At 36.0% G+C, this 17,386-nt stretch overlaps 1 long non-coding RNA gene across 4 annotated transcripts in view; it reads right to left on the bottom strand.

Moving 5' to 3' along the window:
* The window catches only part of LOC102164643 (uncharacterized), a 1,014,431-nt gene that overhangs the window by 3,434 nt on the left and 993,611 nt on the right, over positions 1 to 17,386 (bottom strand). For 3 of the 4 annotated variants that reach the window (XR_014820091.1, XR_306286.4, XR_306289.4), the window contains one exon: positions 11,614 to 11,734. This is a non-coding gene — a long non-coding RNA (uncharacterized LOC102164643). Of the gene's footprint in view, positions 1 to 2,204; positions 2,336 to 8,410; positions 11,735 to 17,386 lie in introns of those variants that run through there. The other variant, XR_014820092.1, reaches the window with a different exon arrangement.

The following is a 17,386-nucleotide window of genomic DNA, read 5'->3' as shown; positions in this document are numbered from 1 at the left end:
TGTCTGTTTGGGTCCTAGTGTGTAATTAAGTAATACAATATTTAGCTTAATTCTTCAAAAATTTTGCAATTAATTCAAAGATTATCAAGAGTAATAAAGGAGTCATCTATTTATGTGTATTTTCCTTTCCTCCATCCCTCTCCCCTTCCCCAACCTCCTCCCTTTCCCCCACTTTCAATAATTGTTCATAACAGGCTTCACACAGTATTTTAATGATCGAGTCATATATAATTAAATGATTGGTACCACTATATTGATGAGTCTAAAAGCTCTGCCTTATCAAGATATGTTATCAGGACTTATCCTAGCTGCTAATGAGAGACTTAAGTGATTTAGGAAAATTAACTCTCTCTCATATAAGATGGTATAAAGTGGTTCCTCCACCACGTGTAACCTCCATTCCCAGTCACTTCAAGGCACCAGGTGACAAGTACTAGGTTCCCCTCCTGATTCCCTTGTCTACATTCCAAATAGCAATAGGAAGTAGGAGGACAAAGTCGCACTCTTTCATTTAACGGGAACTCTTGGACTTTGCATTCACAATTCTGTTCACATTACCATTGCCCAGAGTCACACTAAGCCTCAATAGTGACTGCAGAACAAGGTAAATATTGTATATTTCCAAGTCCCCAACTTAATCCCTGGCTCTGCTCATTCTTTACAAAAGTCTAAAACAGATATTGATTGACTTATCCTATCTCTATCACAAAACCAAACTGCTTAATGAATACTAGTAAGTAAAATTGTTACTAGAGCTTTAGTTAATGCTGATTTATAGATTATGCTGTTCTAAACCAAAGGCTGTAACAGCCAGCCATTTGTTTAATTCTATCAGCTACAGGATAGTTTCTAGATGTGTGACTGATTATGCCACAAGGCAAAAAATCCTTGCTTGAAAATTATCGGTTACTTCAATAAACCAGAGTATTATATCTTAACTTTTTCCCCCACATTTTATGTCAACAATGAATTCTTTTAAGGCCAAGAATGTTATTCGATTTTACATTTTTGAAATATGGAAATAATTTTGAAATTGCGTTAATATTTTTAAAATGATTTCTCACCACGAGCTTAATCTCTTGAGAAGATTATTGTATAGTTATTTCAACACCTTAAAAATGAAACACAAATCAAGACAATTGCCATCCAGATGGACCAATAAAAAATAATGTAATGATTTATCACACCTTCCCACCACACTTTCCGGCTTATATGTAGTTATTCTTGATTTTACCATGTATTAGGAGTCAAAATGACTAATGCAAACAGATGTAACAAATGGCAGTTTAATGCACACGCATGGGAAATTAGAGTTGCAGTGCCCGGTCTAATCATTTAATGTGAGGATTAACTTCAAAATAAAAATTGGCTTGTTACTGTATATTACTAGATTTTAGAAGTATATTAGTTTTTCTGTATAAATTTTCACTAGCTAAATAGAACAGCAATATATTTTTATCACATAATTTTCCAACATAAATAAAAACTGAGAAAAATAATAGAAAACAGTGAAAAACTTAACATCTTAGTCTTTTAAAAAATATATCAACTATGCCTGAGACAAACCTCTTTATAATATTAGTTGCATAAAATAGTGTATATAAATATTAATAAAATACAATTAATTCCAATCCCCCAAGTTATACCTGGCTATCCTATTATTAAGACACTGTACTTCTCAGAGTTCCCTTAGCGGCACAGTGGAAACGAATCCGACTAGGAACCATGAGGTTGGGGGTTCAATCCCTGGCCTCGCTCAGTGGGTTAAGGATCTGGCATTGCCATGAGCTCTGGTGTAGGTTGCAGACATGGCTCAGATCTGGCATTGCTGCAGCTGTGGCATAGGCCAGCAGCTGTAGCTCTGATTAGACCCCTAGCCTGGGAACCTACATATGCCAAGGATGTGGTCCTAAAAAAAAAAAAGCAAAAAAAACCAAAAAAAAAAAAAAAAAAAAAGATGCACTGTACTTCTCATCCCTGTATGGTATGATTTTTGTGGTAATTCTACCTAAAATTTCACATTTCAGACATCATAATTACAAATTTAAGGAACATGTAGTTTAGTCCTGCTGCTGATCTGGACTCCACCTTGGGAAGGGGCCATTGGTCTTACCTGCCTAGTGATTAGCAGTCTGTAGTGTATACTAACACCTATTCAATGTAGTCTATATGTTCCTCTTTTGGGGGGGCACAGTCTCACTTACTGTTGTGTTTGACATTGCTGCAAAGTCCTAGTCAAGAGAATGGCTTCATCTTGTATGAGATATCCAGTCCGATGCCTTAAAGAAGCTATACCTCCTCTAAGTCTTCTCTTCCTTTCTCTGCGTAGACGAACCTGAAAACAAGGTAATCAGTGGAGACAGAACCATAAAATGGAAAGAGCCTCAGGAACTGAACCTCCAGTAGGAGAAAGCCCACTTGCTGTCCTGTACTAGGAATATTAATTGAGTGGAAATGTACTTTACCGCATTTAGTGCCTATACTATTTAGGTCTATTTGTTATTGCAGTATATTCTACTTTAGATAAAACACAGCCAAATTTATTCCTTTTAAGGTTAAGTCTTTTACCTCAATTCTGTGTTTGAATACTCCAAATGCATTAGCTTCACTTCAAATGGACCAATTTTTTTTTTTTTGAGATTAGAGAGGAAATGATTAAAGTAAACATAAAGTTTTCTTGTGTAAAAATATACAGTGTAAAATATAGGGTTAAGTGATAAGTATTTATCTTCCAATTATTTGCATTAACATATGAACATAAAGAGCTTGTGGTTCTAAACTTTTCCTACACATTTAAGACATTAAAAACCCTAATGAAAATTCTCCTAGTGAACTAGCGGATAAGGATTTAGTGTTGTCACTGCTGTGGCTTGGGTTTGATCCCTGGCCTGGAACTTCCGCATGTGATTGGCATGGCCAAAAAAAAAGTCTAATGAATTTTTTAACAAAAATATAAAAGTATTTCTCTTCCAACTGCTTGCATTCATATACAAACATAAAATGTTTATGGTTTTAAACTTTACTACAAGTTTGTCATTAAAAAGCGAAGTAATTTTCTAACAAAATATGAAAAGTATAGTAGCATAGCAACTGTTTAAGAATTTTTGTACAGCTTATTATTCAATTATCACTAAATTAAAATATCTAAGAAATATTAAATAGTAGAACTTTATTTTTCAGTGGAGAGCGTGATTAAGATAAAATTGCTCAGAATTTGTTTGCAATATAAGATCCACATAAATGAATTTTCTGAATACTAAATAAAGGGACTCTTTGCCTGAAATTTACCCTTTTTATTTATGGATATTGTATAGAAAGTATATTTATTTATTATAATGATCCTTTCATATGTAATATTTTATGTAGGTCTATCTTTTACTAAAAATATCAAAATATATCAACAATTAAAATCATAAAATTGGGAGTAGGTTATCCCATTAATGATTTCTTGTTATAGGAACACATAGTAAGATGATAGTAGTCAAAAAGTCAAAGAAAGCCAAAAATAAACTGAGCATGAATTGTAATAGTACATTTGCTTTTCTCAGTGAACTGTTTCAATCAAACTAGAATATATATTAATAACAGTGCTTCATTTTTAGTAGCTTTTACATAGACATCTTATCAATCACTGTGATTTATTTGCATTTGGATATTTAATTCAGAAATTTTATATACAACTAATGCCTTTTTGCCAGTGAGAATTTTCCTTTTCCATTAATACTGCTAATTTAATGTGTGAAAACTGCTAACAGCTTTAAAGCCCACCCATCACTTTCTCTCTCTTGCCCCACATTTGAACAAGCTAGTAAGTTCAAGCCACACAAGCCATGGCCAGTGGAAACACTGCCTATTCACAATAAAAGCCAAAGCCAGTGGTCCTCTTGTGTCTCTCCAATCACTCTTAGACTTTCTTGCATGCTACTCAGGTCTCTCTGGAAAATTTCATTGTATGAGTCATAGAGACTTTTCTTACCCTTATGTGTTAAGTATATTGTCATCATTGAATGGGGGTCCACTGCACATCAATGAGTGATCACAAAACAAGGTTTTTATTTTATTTATAATAATGAATATCCATATCTGATAAAGCAGTTCTTAGGAGTTTCCATTGTGGCTAGTGTGTTTAAGAACCCAACTAGTATCAATGAGGATTCAGGTTTGATCCATGGCTTCACTCAGTGGGTTAAAGATCTTGCATTGCTGCAAGCTGCAGATACATCTTGCATCCCGTGTTGCCCGCGTTGCTGTGGCTGTAGACTGCCAAATTCAACCCCTAGTCTGGGAACTTCCATATGCCACAGGTGTGGACCTAAAAAATAGTAATAATAAAATAAAATAAAATACTACTTCTTGATGTTCCCCTTGTGGTTCAGCAGGTTAAGAATCTGACTCAGAGTTCCTGTCATCGTTCAATGGTTAACAAACCCGATTAGTATACATCAGAATGCGGGTTCAATCCTGGCCTTGCTCAATGGGTTAAGGATCCAGAGTTGTGGTGAGCTGTGGTGTAGGTCGCAGATGCAGCTCAGATCCCGCATTGCTGTGGCCGTGGTATAGGCCTACAACTACAGCTCTGATTTGACCTGGGAACCTCTATATGTAACAAATGCGGCCCTAAGAAGACAAAAAAGACCAAAAAAAAAAAAAAAAAAAAAAAAGTCGGACTAGTATCCACGAGCATGCTGGTTCAGTGCCTGCCCTCGCTCAGTTTATTAAGGATCTAGTGTTGCCTCAAGCTGCACTGTAGGTCACAGATGCAGCTCAGATCCCACAGTGCTCTGGCTGTGAGGTAGGCTGGAAGCTGCATCTCTGATTTGACCCCCTAGCCAGCAACTTCCATGTGCTGCAGGTGTGGCTCTAATAAAAATAAATAAATAAGTAAATAAAATAGTACTTCTTTCATCAAAGTTAGATCATACTTTATCTATTGTAGGAAAAAAATGCCTTATAAAAATATGCCAATAATAGCTGACCTACTTCTAAGCAAGCATTATGGCCCTGGATCTGTCTGTATCCATTAAGGGCTGTAAAGTAGAAATAATAGTGTCAAGTATATCGATCTGTTTCCAAGCCATATTGTAATGAAAAATGTTTCCATATAAATAAAATGTAATATAATAGTTAAAACCTATTCTATCAAAGGAAAAATAAAAGTGAATAAACAGAATAGCTTTCTACTGTTAGTCTTGCTAAAATCTGGTATTTTTGGTAAGAAACAATCTTAATGTCTCAGTATTAGGGTGAAGGTATGTTTCATGGTTTATAATAGGAAAATTTTAATAGTGAATGGGAGCATTAACTGTTATGCCAAGATTACATGTATAAATTAGGACTGTTTATGACAAACTGTAACATATATTCAACTGATATGAAGTAAGAGGAATTAGAAAAAGACCAGTTGATCTGCAGCTAGATTAAACATACAACTTGGAATTATAAAACTTCTAGAAAGAAAAAAATTAAAAAAAATAAATGTTTATCAGTTCCTGTTGTGGCTCAGTGGTTAATGAATCTGACTAGGAACCATGAGGTTGTGGGTTCCATCCCTGGCCTCACTCGGTGGGTTAAGGATCCGACGTTGCCATGAGCTGTGGTGTAGGTCGCAGACACGGCTCAGATCCCGCATTGCTGTGGCTTTGGAGTAGGCCGGTGGCTACAGCTCAGATTAGACCCCTAGCCAGGAACCTCCATATGCCACAGATGTGGCCCTAGAAAAGACAAAAAAAAAAAAAAGTTCATCAATAGGAAATTTGATAAATGTAAAATATATTTACATGATAGCATAATTTATTACTCTTTAGATGAATAAATATATATCACCAGACATAATCTCAAAAATGTAATATTGATCGAAAACAGGCAAATTAATAGGTCAAATAATAATAGTATTTACTATATGATGCCATAACCTCAAATTTTTTAAATATGTGAACAGTGAGAGTATATATTCATTTGAATAACATATATATATGATAATTGTCAAAAATATGCTTGAGGCTGATAAATACCAACTTGAATTATAGGGGTTAGTTATGGAAAGAAAGGGAGATAAAGGAAGCAGTAAGAGACACATAGGATTACATTCTACCTAATGCCTTTTTTTTTTAACCCTGAAAATAAGGTCTGAGAGAAAAACATTCAGTTGAAAAGATTTGATAAAACCGTCACATGGGAATACATTATATTACTCATATATGCTTTATAAGTTAAATATCAACATCATCCTCTTTTAATATAAATACAGCTTTCATTGTGAATATAGAGCACTTATTTTTAAGGAATGTTTCATGTATCAAAAAACATTTTCATACAGAAACCCCACTTATGTATAGATCTCTCCTTTTTTTTTTTTTTTTTTTTGCTTTTTAGGGCCACATCTGTGGCATATGGAGGTTCCCGGCTAGGAGTCTAATCTGAGCTGTAGCCACTGGCCTACTGCAAAGCCACAGCAATGCAGGATCTGAGCCATGTCTGCGACCTACACCACAGTTCACTGCAACACCAGATCCTTAACCCACTGAGCAAGGCCAGGGATTGAACCTGAAACCTCATGGTTCCTAGTTGGATTTGTTTCCGCTGCACCACAATGGTACCTCCCTAGATCTATCCACCTTTTTAGGAAAAAGAAATGTCTTCCTGGTGGTAGATGACTGGTGCACAGGTGAGCCTCTAATTCAACTGGGCCAGCAGAATTGTTTCCCTCAAATTAAGGATTAAGGATTAGGGACAAGTGTAAAATCTGGCTCTCACCAGAAAGTATTCAAATTAAGTCACTCTAGCAAAAAAGCTGACATGCAAAGAGGTAAAGCAATAAAAGAAGAATTGAAAGAAGCATCTTGTGTACTTCTAGTTCTTGATATCTTTCTCCTCAGCTGCACAGGTATCTTTACTCTTCTTATAAATTGAATGTGCAAGCCTTCCATGAAACAAAGAACCCCTCTTTATGTTAACATAGTTCATATTCAGTTTCTATAACTGGCAATCAGATTATTCAACAATAAGAGGCAACAAGGACCTACTGAATAACACAGGGAACTTTACTCAATATTCTGTATAAGCTATATGGAAAATAATTTGAAAAAGAATGGATCAAGGTATATGTATAACTGAATCACTGTGCTGAATACCTGGAGCTAACACAACATTGTAAATCAGCTGTACGCCAGTATAAAAATAAAAATACTAGTAACGAGGTAAAATAATATGTTCAACTCACCCAGTTTGTGGGGGTAGATAATGTACTGAAACCCAGATCTGCTCAATTCCAAACTTCTTCTAGAGATGCAAGACTAGAGGTGCAAAATCAGTTAGCAAGCCATTCCAACATTGCATATAAGGAATAATATAGGTGTGATGCATAGGAGTAGGAATACGAATGAAGAGAAGTTGACAGATCCAAACTGTTAAAACATAACTTTGACAGGACTTTGTGGCTGCTTGGCTGAAGGTGAGGGTGATAGAAAATAAAAGGAATCAACAATATGTCTTTTGGATGGCTATCTGGCAAGAAGTAGTGTCATACGCTGACATGTGGTTGTTAGATTGTTTTCTTTTCTTATAAAAAAAAAATCAAATTGCACACAAAGGCCTTACAGACCTACAGATACCACCAGATTTCTTCCACCTCCCCCACCCCCTAATCAATGCCCCTATTCACAGGAAGAACCTACAAAAAAAACATACATTCACCCATTTTCCTATTAAAAACAAGGAGCAATCTTAGGTAGAAAATGAAGCAAGGCCTAAAAGGACAAAAAAAAAAAAAAAAAAAATCAGCATTACCCAGCCAAAGCCATACTTACAGACTCCTTCTTATCAAATAGGCCTATGTAATGGATTAAGTTCCTTAAAATAAAGATAGCCCCAAGGCCACAGACTACATGGCTCAACAATGACCCTTGCCTATAAAAAACCAAGCACTCCCATGCAGGGGGAGCCCGAGTCTTGCTTGCTCCCAGCTCCCAACCACTCTGCTGGTCAATAAACTCTGCTTGCAATCTCATTGCTCCAGCCTCTGCCTCCTCCTTCCCCATTGTTCTAACTGTAATCTAAGAAGAAATAGACTTGGAGGAATTACCAAAAAAATTAGTTCAATTTTGAGCATACTCATCCTAGGGCAGCCATACTAGGATTCGATTTTGGGAAAAAGCAAAACCACACAGAGTTCTAGACCACTGTCAGTTGGAAAAAGAATTCACTACATAGATTGCAAGGATAAGTGGTAGGTGGAAGTTAGTTTCATGACCTAGAAGTGGACTCATTCTATGATAGACTTCAAAGCTGTTTGTAATTCTTTGAACACTCCAGGTTTATGATTTGAAAATGTTCACTTCATTTGACCTGTCTGGAATGACACTGATTGTCTTGATCACCTGGTAAACTAGAGGAAGCTTGAACATAACCTCACCTGTTAATATTTCTGGAGCCTTTGCTGAGTGGATCCTCCATTTCCCCTTTAGCTCCTGCAATACGTGGTGCATTTGATTACTCAGGTTTCAACTAAAACCTGGAATCTTTAAGAGAAGAATGGGGACATACTCATCTTTATAAGTCCGTCCAAACTTTGGAACACAGAAGGCTATCAATAAATGCTGAAAATATAAATTCCAGTTTTTAATCTAGATCAAAGATTCGATGTATAACTCAAACACTAGGTCCTAGTAAAACGAAGTAGTTAGCATCAGAACAGGCCTGGAATTGTGCATCAATATACTATAACTTGCTGTAAAATACTCCTTAAGTAAACTATAAATTAGCTGTCAAGATTTATTCTGCACTTATAATTCTGTTTCTTTATAATATTCCACATTAAAGACATCCTCTAGGTACAGTTAAGGAGAAGATCCGCAACGCTCAGGCAAAGCAGCCAAGAAAGCATATTATATGAATCTGAAGGAAAAAAAATTTAGTTTCCTTCTAAGTATGTATGACCTTACAGGTTCAGCAAACAGGTCTTTTTACTTATCCTGATAATAGCCCCATGAATTTAACTTAATCCAAATTTAAATTATTTTCTTAAATCCTGGAAGTGATTTTAAATATTTCTTTTATGCTACAAGTATAGAAAATGAGGTCAGAAATACTGAGTCCTGCCAAAACCACATAGTAAATAGATTTAGATGAGAGTAAGTACCAAGATGAATGACTTTCATTGGATTCAGTATGCATTTTAAATATATAACAATTGTTCTATATCTTTAATAAAGTAAATGTAAATTATGTGCAAGATAGTTCCTATAAGTGCTTAATAACTGAATAGTAATACTACTGATAAGGTATTTATTGAGCAATTGCCATGTGGCAGATGGTGAACATATACTTAGTCTTTTCTGAAGTTTTATGATAGCTATAGGTAGAAATATGCAGTTTTACAAATAGATACTGTCAGGGGCTCTTTTTTGAGTGCTGATTAAAAACAAAAAAATCTCTGAAGCTAGTTTCTTGATAGAACCTTAACATTGTATTACATAACATATGGTATAATTTCTAAGTTCCTGATTTTATTTATTGGAAAAGAGAATAGATGAAAGCTTATTTAATTTCTGGTTGGGGTCAGAAAGATACACATGTGGGAAATCTGTCTCCCCATGAGATCTGGAGTTTTAGTACCATTTTTACTTTTGCTTTTTCAGCCAGCATGACCTCTGAGCACAGGGATCACAGGGCGATTGGCAGGGATCGTCAGTGGAAAGCAATTAAGTAAGGTTGAGCCAAATGACGGTCCGGAGGTCTTGCTAATGTTTTTCTGTGTAAGTACATGCTCTATTGCTAATTATCATAGTAGCATTGCCTTACAGTTCACTGTGGAGTAATTCCTCCTTCCTCTCTAGGAGGGGATCATTATAGCATCTGCCTTGCCTACACATTTACTTATGCAAAAATGTGTGCTGTTTCAAGTTCAGGTTGCTCAAATAGGAGAAAGTGAAGTCTCGAGTGTTACCCTCCTGCTGCTATGGCAAGTAGTGTTCTCACTATAGCTTGGTTGGGATTTTTACACTCCTAACAGCATGGGTTAAATAACTCAGAGAATATAAAATGGCTACAAAATTTGCTTCATCTAACAGATACTTTCATTGATATGTGAGGTTAAATGTATGTAAAGCAATCCTAATTGTATGTAAAATACAAAATGAGCGTACTCATTAGTACAACACTGGGTGTTCAGGGTTGATAACAAAAACATCAAAAGCTATGCACTCTAGGATCACAGTAAAAATGCTATAGAGAAGATGAGAGTAGAAAATTCTAAAATAAAGATACCAGAAATCAAAAAACAATCCATGAGCTTTCAGGGAATAACTGTTCATTTTCAAATGAATATAAATCAGATTTACTTCAAGCTTCAGAACAGGGATACTAGAAGAAAGAAGTTAATAGATTAATAATTTTATATTTATGGTAAAACATTTGAACCTACAATCTTATATGTAACTGAAATGCCGTTTACATGGAAGGATATATTTTCCAGCATATAATGGCTAGGAAAAAACCCACCACAAAAATATTTCTTGAAACATTCTTAAGAAGAAAAAAAAAATCTAGACAGATGATGAGAGTGAAATGGGGAGCAAGAGGGGTCAAATAATTTCAAGTATTCTCCTACATCATATTCAGACTTCACTTGTATCCACTTGCTTCTCATAGACAGTTGACCCCATCTGTAATTAGGATTCTTAATGAAAAACTTAAAAGATAACAGTTAATAGAACACAGTTGATCACTAGGCAATAACTAAAATTCATTATCCCTTATTCTACCTTCTATTCTAGATTCCTCTCTCCTTTAACTAGCTCTCATCCTCGTGTAGGTAGAGTGCCCAGTGGGAAGACTCAGGCATATATTCTTGAGACGTATAAGCCTCTAGATATCTTAATTTCTTCATGCCATTGTTATGTTTTTATGTACAACTTCACAGATAAAGTTGGGCATACAAGCTCATAGTACTTCCCAAAGGACTGATGACTTGAAAAAACAATCCTCCATCCCCCCATAGTGTGGCAGCAGCCCTGCCTTGTCCTGAGGATGGCAGTCATCAGATGGGATCTTCAGCCTTGGAATTGATATGCCAGAGTCCTCTGAACATGCTGGATCTGAAAAGGGGTCCATTCTGTCTTGATACAATGTGGAAAATGTGGTGGGCAATCTTTGATCCACCTCCTCTCTGGGTAACCAGTTCAATGACAAGGGTCAAATCTTTGTATAGTTTGACGGGGATGTGAAAAGGGATCTCATACCAAGAGAGCTGCAAAATCTCTGTCTGCACCAGCAGCATCTGAGAGAGTAAGGATGGACTGTGACTGAGGATCAAGGAATAAAGCGTACAAATTTGGATAAGAGCAATTTTACCAATGGAGAAGCACTTTTCTGTGATACAAGATCTAACACCTTGGAAAGGGTTTTGGGTGATGGTGCTAATATACTGCTGAGACAGAAATTTGGGAGGAAAATTATAGCCCTTACTAAATGAGGTAAAAACAGACAGGAGACAAGGAATGTAAAGGCACAAAAAGTGTAGGCTAGCGTGGCTAATGCCAGAAAACACAATAATCTACAGCTTTTCCTAGGTGGGTTGAGAGGACATCTCATTTATCAGAGCAATAAGAAATGCACTCATGTGAAGGCCAGAGCTTTATTAAGAAACCGTTATGACTGTTCTCTGTAATCCAGTGCTGAAGGTAGGAGATACTGTTACAAAACTTTGGCTTCTGAATCCATGTGGAACAACTGGATCCTGAAATAAATAAAGCCAAGTGGTGAGATTTAGCTCTCAGAAGCAAGGTGAGCAAAGTTATAGCAATCAATGGCAAAGTCTAAGTGGTAGTGAATCCCAACCAAGAAATTTATGGAGGTAATTAATAGAATATTATCTCCTCAGAGATACGATAAATAAGTAGCCACCACGGGGTATTTACTTAATTTGGGCAATTAAAAAGTCACAGAAGGTAATTAGCATACTGATTTTAAAATCATAACTCCTTGATTATTCCAGATCTTAATTATTTCTCAGGTTCAACTAATTTTCTGAAGATTGGAACTCCATTCTACCTCTTTGATTTTTGGCTAGAGAAGGGTAGGGTTTCCTGAAATTTTGCCAAGACCGCTTTCTGGTTTACAATTTTTTTCCTTAAAGTGATCATTATCTTGAACCTGACATTTTCCCTTTTCAATGGATCCACAGTGCTCAACATTAGGAACCAAATTACATAGTTATTTTAACTACCACTTCTCCATTCTCATGAGGTTTTGAAGAAATTTCACCACCAGTAATTCTTCCTTTTCCTGGTGAAAATTTTAACAGTTGAACTACTGGAGCATGCCAGCCTCCAGTTACCATCCACGATTGAAGAGATCTAGCCATCCAGCATGTGATAGATATCTAAAATCTCATTGAAAAATTTGTTTCCTAGAGTTCCTGTTGTGATTCATCAGGTTAAGAACCCAATATAGTGTCCATGAGGATGTGGGTTCCATCCTTGGCTTCAGTCAGAATTCACTGTTGCCATAAGCTATGGCGTAGTTTGAAGATGTAGCTCCAATTAGATCCCTAGCCCAGGAACTTCCATATGCCACTGGTGTGTCTGTAAAATAGAAAAAGAGAGAGATAGAAAAAGAGAGCTAGAGAGAAAGAGAGGGAGAGCAAACAGGGCTGAGAGAGAAGTTGGCATCCTGAGATCACCCGAAATCTAGTACCAATTGTTTTAAAATCAGTTTTCTGGTAATGAACTCTATTAGGAAATTATCATTTGGAACTTTATTGAAGAGTACCCTCAGGATATATACCGAAAAAGAACTTAGGAAGGCAGCTGAGGGAGAAGAAGCTGTTACATAGTGACTCCTATGTGAAGCTGTGAACCCTGGATGTCTCTTCGGAGTTGACCCCAATTGAGGGAAAGGACCAGACGTATTTATCTGTCATTGACCTCCAGCTGTCTCTAGAGGATGATAGATGCATTTGTCAGCCCTTAGAATGTCTGAAAAGAGCATCAAAGCACCCTCTACAATAGCATCTTTATTCTGAATTTCCATATTATTCTATGAATTTTAGCACACTTTCAGAAATTATAATTGTTTTGTTTTTATTGCCCCAATACATTTTTTTTCCTACTGTACAGCATGGTGACCCAGATAAACATACATATATACATTCTTTTTTCTCACATTACAATGCTCCACCATAAGTAACTAGACATAGTTCCCAGTGCTACACAGCAGATTATCATTGCTAATCCATTACAAAGACAATAGTCTGCATCTATTAACCCCAAGGTCCCAATCCATCCCACTCCCTCCCTCTCACCCTTGGTAACCACAAATCTATTCTCCAAGTCCATGATTTTCTTTTCTGTGGAGAAGTTCATTTGTGCCTTATATTAGAGTCCAGATACAAGTGATATGGTATGGTATTTGTCTTTCTCTGACTTACTTCACTCAGGATGAGAGTCTCTAGTTCCATCCATGTTGGTGCAAATGGCATGATTTTGTTCTTTTTTATGGCTTAGTAGTATTCCATTGTGTATATGTACCACATCTTCCTAATCCAGTCATCTATCAATGGACATTTGGGTTGTTTCCATGTCTTGTCTATTGTGAATAGTGCTTCAGTGAATATGCAGGTGCATGTATCTTTTTCAAGGAAACTTTTGTCCACATATATGCCCAAGAGTGGGGTTGCTGGGTCATATGGTAGTTCCATGTATAGTTTTCTAAGATATCTCCATACTGTTCTCCATAGTGGTTGTACCAGCTTACATTCCCAACAGTGCAGGAGGGTTCCCTTTTCTCAACACCTCGTCCAGCATTTATTATTTGTTGACTTATTAATGATGGCCATTCTCACTGGTGTAAGGTGGTATCTCATGGTAGTTTTGATTTGCATTTCTCTAATAATCAGGGATGTTGAGAATTTTTTTCATGTGCTGTTGCCCATCCATAAATCTCCTTTGGAGAAATGTCGATTCAGGTCTTTTGCCCATTTTTCCATTGGGATTTTGGCTTTTTTACTGTTGAGTTGTATAAATTGTGTATTTTAGAGATTAAGCCCTTGTCAGTTGCATCATTTGAAACTATGTTCTCCCATTCTATAAGTTGTCTGTTTGTTTTATTTTTGGTTTCCTTTGCTGTGCAAAAGCTTGTCAGTTTGATTAGGTCCCATACATTTATTTTTGCTTTTATTTCTATTTCTTTGGGAGAATGACCTGAGAAAACATTTGTAAGGTTGATGTCAGAGAAATATTTTGCCTATGTTCTCTTCTAGGAGTTTGATGGTGTCTTTTCTTATGTTATATAAGTCTTTCAACCATTTTGAGTTTATTTTCATGTATGGTGTAAGGGTGTGTTCTAGTTTCATTGATTTGCATGCAGCTGTCCAGGTTTTCCAGCAATACTTGCTGAAAAGACTGTCTTTTTCCCATTTTATGTTCTTGCCTCCTTTGTCAAAGATTAATTGACCACAGGTGTCTTGGTTAATTTCTGGGTTCTCTATTCTTTTCTATTGGTCTGTCTGTCTGTTTTGGTACCAGTACCACACTGTCTTGATGACTGTGGCTTTGCAATAGTGCCTGAAGTCTGGGAGAGTTATGCCTCCTGCTTGGTTTTTGTTCCTCAGAATTGCTATGGCAATTCTGGGTCTTTTGTGGTTCCATATAAATTTTTGGATTGTTTGTTCTAGTTCTGTGAAAAATGTCATGGGTAATGTGATAGGGATTGCATTGAATCTGTAGATTGTTTTGGGTAGTATGGCCGTTTTTACAGTATTAATTTTTCCAACCCAGGACCATGGGATATCTTTCCATTTCTTTACATCCTCTTTAATTTCTTTTATTAACATTTTATAGTTCTTAGCATATAATTCCTTTACCTCCTTAGTCAGGTGTATTCCAAAGTATTTGATTTTTTGGGATATAATTATAAAAGGTATTGTGTTTTTGTATTCCTTTTCTAATATTTCATTGTTAGTATACAGCAATGCAACTGATTCTGAATGTTAATCTTGTATCCTGCTACTTTGCTGAATTTGTTGATCAGTTCAAGTAGTTTTTGGGTTGAGTTCTTATTGTTTTCTATATATAGTATCATGTCTTTGTACAGTGACAGTTTTACCTCTTGTCTTCCTATTTGCATGCCTTTTGTTTCTTTTGTTTGTCTGATTGCTGTGGCTAGGACTTCCAATACTATGTTGAATAACAGTGGTGAGAATGGGCATCCTTGTCTTGTTCCAGATTTTAGTGGGAAGGCCTTCAGTTTTTCTCCATTGAGTATTATATTGGCTGTGGGTTTGTCATAAATGGCTCTGATTATGTTAAGGTATGTTCCCTTTATACCTATTTTGGTAAGAGTTTTGATCATGAATGGATGTTGGACTTGGTCAGATGCTTTTTTTGCGTCTATTGAGATGATCATGTGGTTTTTGACTTTTCTTTTGTTAATGTGGCGTATGACGTTGATTGTTTTGCTTAGGTTGAACCATCCCGAGATGAATCCCACCTGGTTGATATGTTGTTGGATTCGGTTGGCTAAAATCTTGTTGAGAATTTTTGAGTCTATCTTCATCAAAGATATTTATTGGCTTATAGTTTTCTTTTTTGGTGGTATCTTTGTCTGGTTTTGGAATTAGGGTGATGGTGGCATCACAGAATGTCTTGGGAGTGTTCCTTCTTCTTCACCCTTTTCAAGAAGTTTAAGGAGGATGGGTACAAGTTCCTCTTATATGTTTAGTAGAATTCACCTGTGAAGCCATCTGGTCCTGGACTTTTATTTGTAGGGAGTGTTTTTATGACATATCCAATTTCATTTCTAGTGATTGGTCTGTTCAGTTGATCTACTCCTTCTTGATTCAGTTTTGGCAGGCTATAGATCTCTAGAAAGTTGTCCATTTCTTCTAGGTTGTCTTATATGTTAGAATACAATTGTCCATTGTGAATACATCTCCTTTTTCATTTCTTATTTTGTTTATTTGTTTTTTTTCTCTCCTCTTCTTGGTGAGTCTAGCCAGAGTTTTGTCAGTTTTGTTTACCTTTTCAAAGAACCAGCTCTTGGTTTTATTGATTTTTTTCTATCGTTCTTTTAATCTCTATTTCATTGATTTCCTCCTTGATCTTTATCATTTCCTTCCTTCTCCTGACTTTAGGTTAGGTCCTCTACATGATTATTGGTTTATTGTCTACATTTTTCATTGGCTATTTTAGATATATATGAAAGTTTAGGTTAGGTCCTCTACATGATTATTGGTTTATTGTCTACATTTTTCATTGGCTATTTTAGATATATATGAAAGTATTAAACTATGATTATGGATTTGTTTATTATTCCTTAATTCTGTTTAATTTTTTTTTTGTCTTTTTTTTTGCTATTTCTTGGGCCACTCCCGCGGCATATGGAGGTTCCCAGGCTAGGGGTCGAATTGGAGCTGTAGCTGCCAGCCTACGCCAGAGCCACAGCAACTCGGGACCGGAGCCGCGTCTGCAACCTACGTCACAGCTCACGGCAACGCCAGATTGTTAACCCACTGAGCAAGGGCAGGGATCGAACCCACAACCTTATGGTTCCTAGTCGGATTCATTAACCACTGTGCCACGACGGGAACTCCTGTTTAATTTTGTTTTATATGATTTCAAGTGATATTTCCAATGCATTTGTTTTCAAATTTGTTCATATCCTTGTTGAATTGATGCTTTTTAAGCTTATTGATATCATATAGCTGCACTTACCCATGGCCAATGACTTGATGTATTCTTTACTATGAAAATGATTCTAATTATGGTGTATATAGTTTAAAACAGAGATAGAATGATAGATACCTGGTCAACATTGATGAGACCTTGATATTAAGTCAATTATTTAAGATGCTTTAAAAGACAGTTTCAAATATGAGAGCATTTACTTCTAAAAAATTAAATGAAAACAGGTGCATTGCCTTTTCTATAAGAACATAAAGAAATATACTCATTTAACCTCACTTTGCTTCAGTTGTCAAATGTATATACAGATATAACTTGAATCTTTTCTATACTTCTGAGTATGGTTTGACTACCTCAAACTGTTAAATTAATTAAACAATAAAATTTACCTTTAGCAACTGAAAATGTAAGTTTCTTTGGCTTTTTGAAAATTGGAGATTTCTAAAAACATTAATCCTAAGTAAAAAATAATATATTGGCTCTTTCAAAGGAAAACAGCTAAGCAGTGTAGTATGGGAAATCTTAAAGATACCCATTTCTACTTTCTCTCATATTTTACAGAGGAAGAAAGGTATACAGAAATTCTGAGTATGCATCCTCAGATCATGAGTTAACTGAGTGGCAAAAATAGGTCCCAGACCCATATCATCTGATCTCAACCCACTACACAGTTAATAAATTATTTTCTTTAGATTTCCTTTACTCAT

The sequence above is a fragment of the Sus scrofa genome, chromosome 11 (assembly GCF_054392235.1).
Source record: "Sus scrofa isolate SSC_HxYL_T2T_F1_AM1 chromosome 11, Sscrofa_HxYL_maternal_Yorkshire_Landrace_v2.0, whole genome shotgun sequence".
In the NCBI taxonomy this organism is placed as follows: Eukaryota; Metazoa; Chordata; class Mammalia; order Artiodactyla; family Suidae; genus Sus; species Sus scrofa.
The sequence above is the reverse complement of the archived record's forward strand: the minus strand, read 5'-3'. Positions and strand labels throughout refer to the sequence as shown.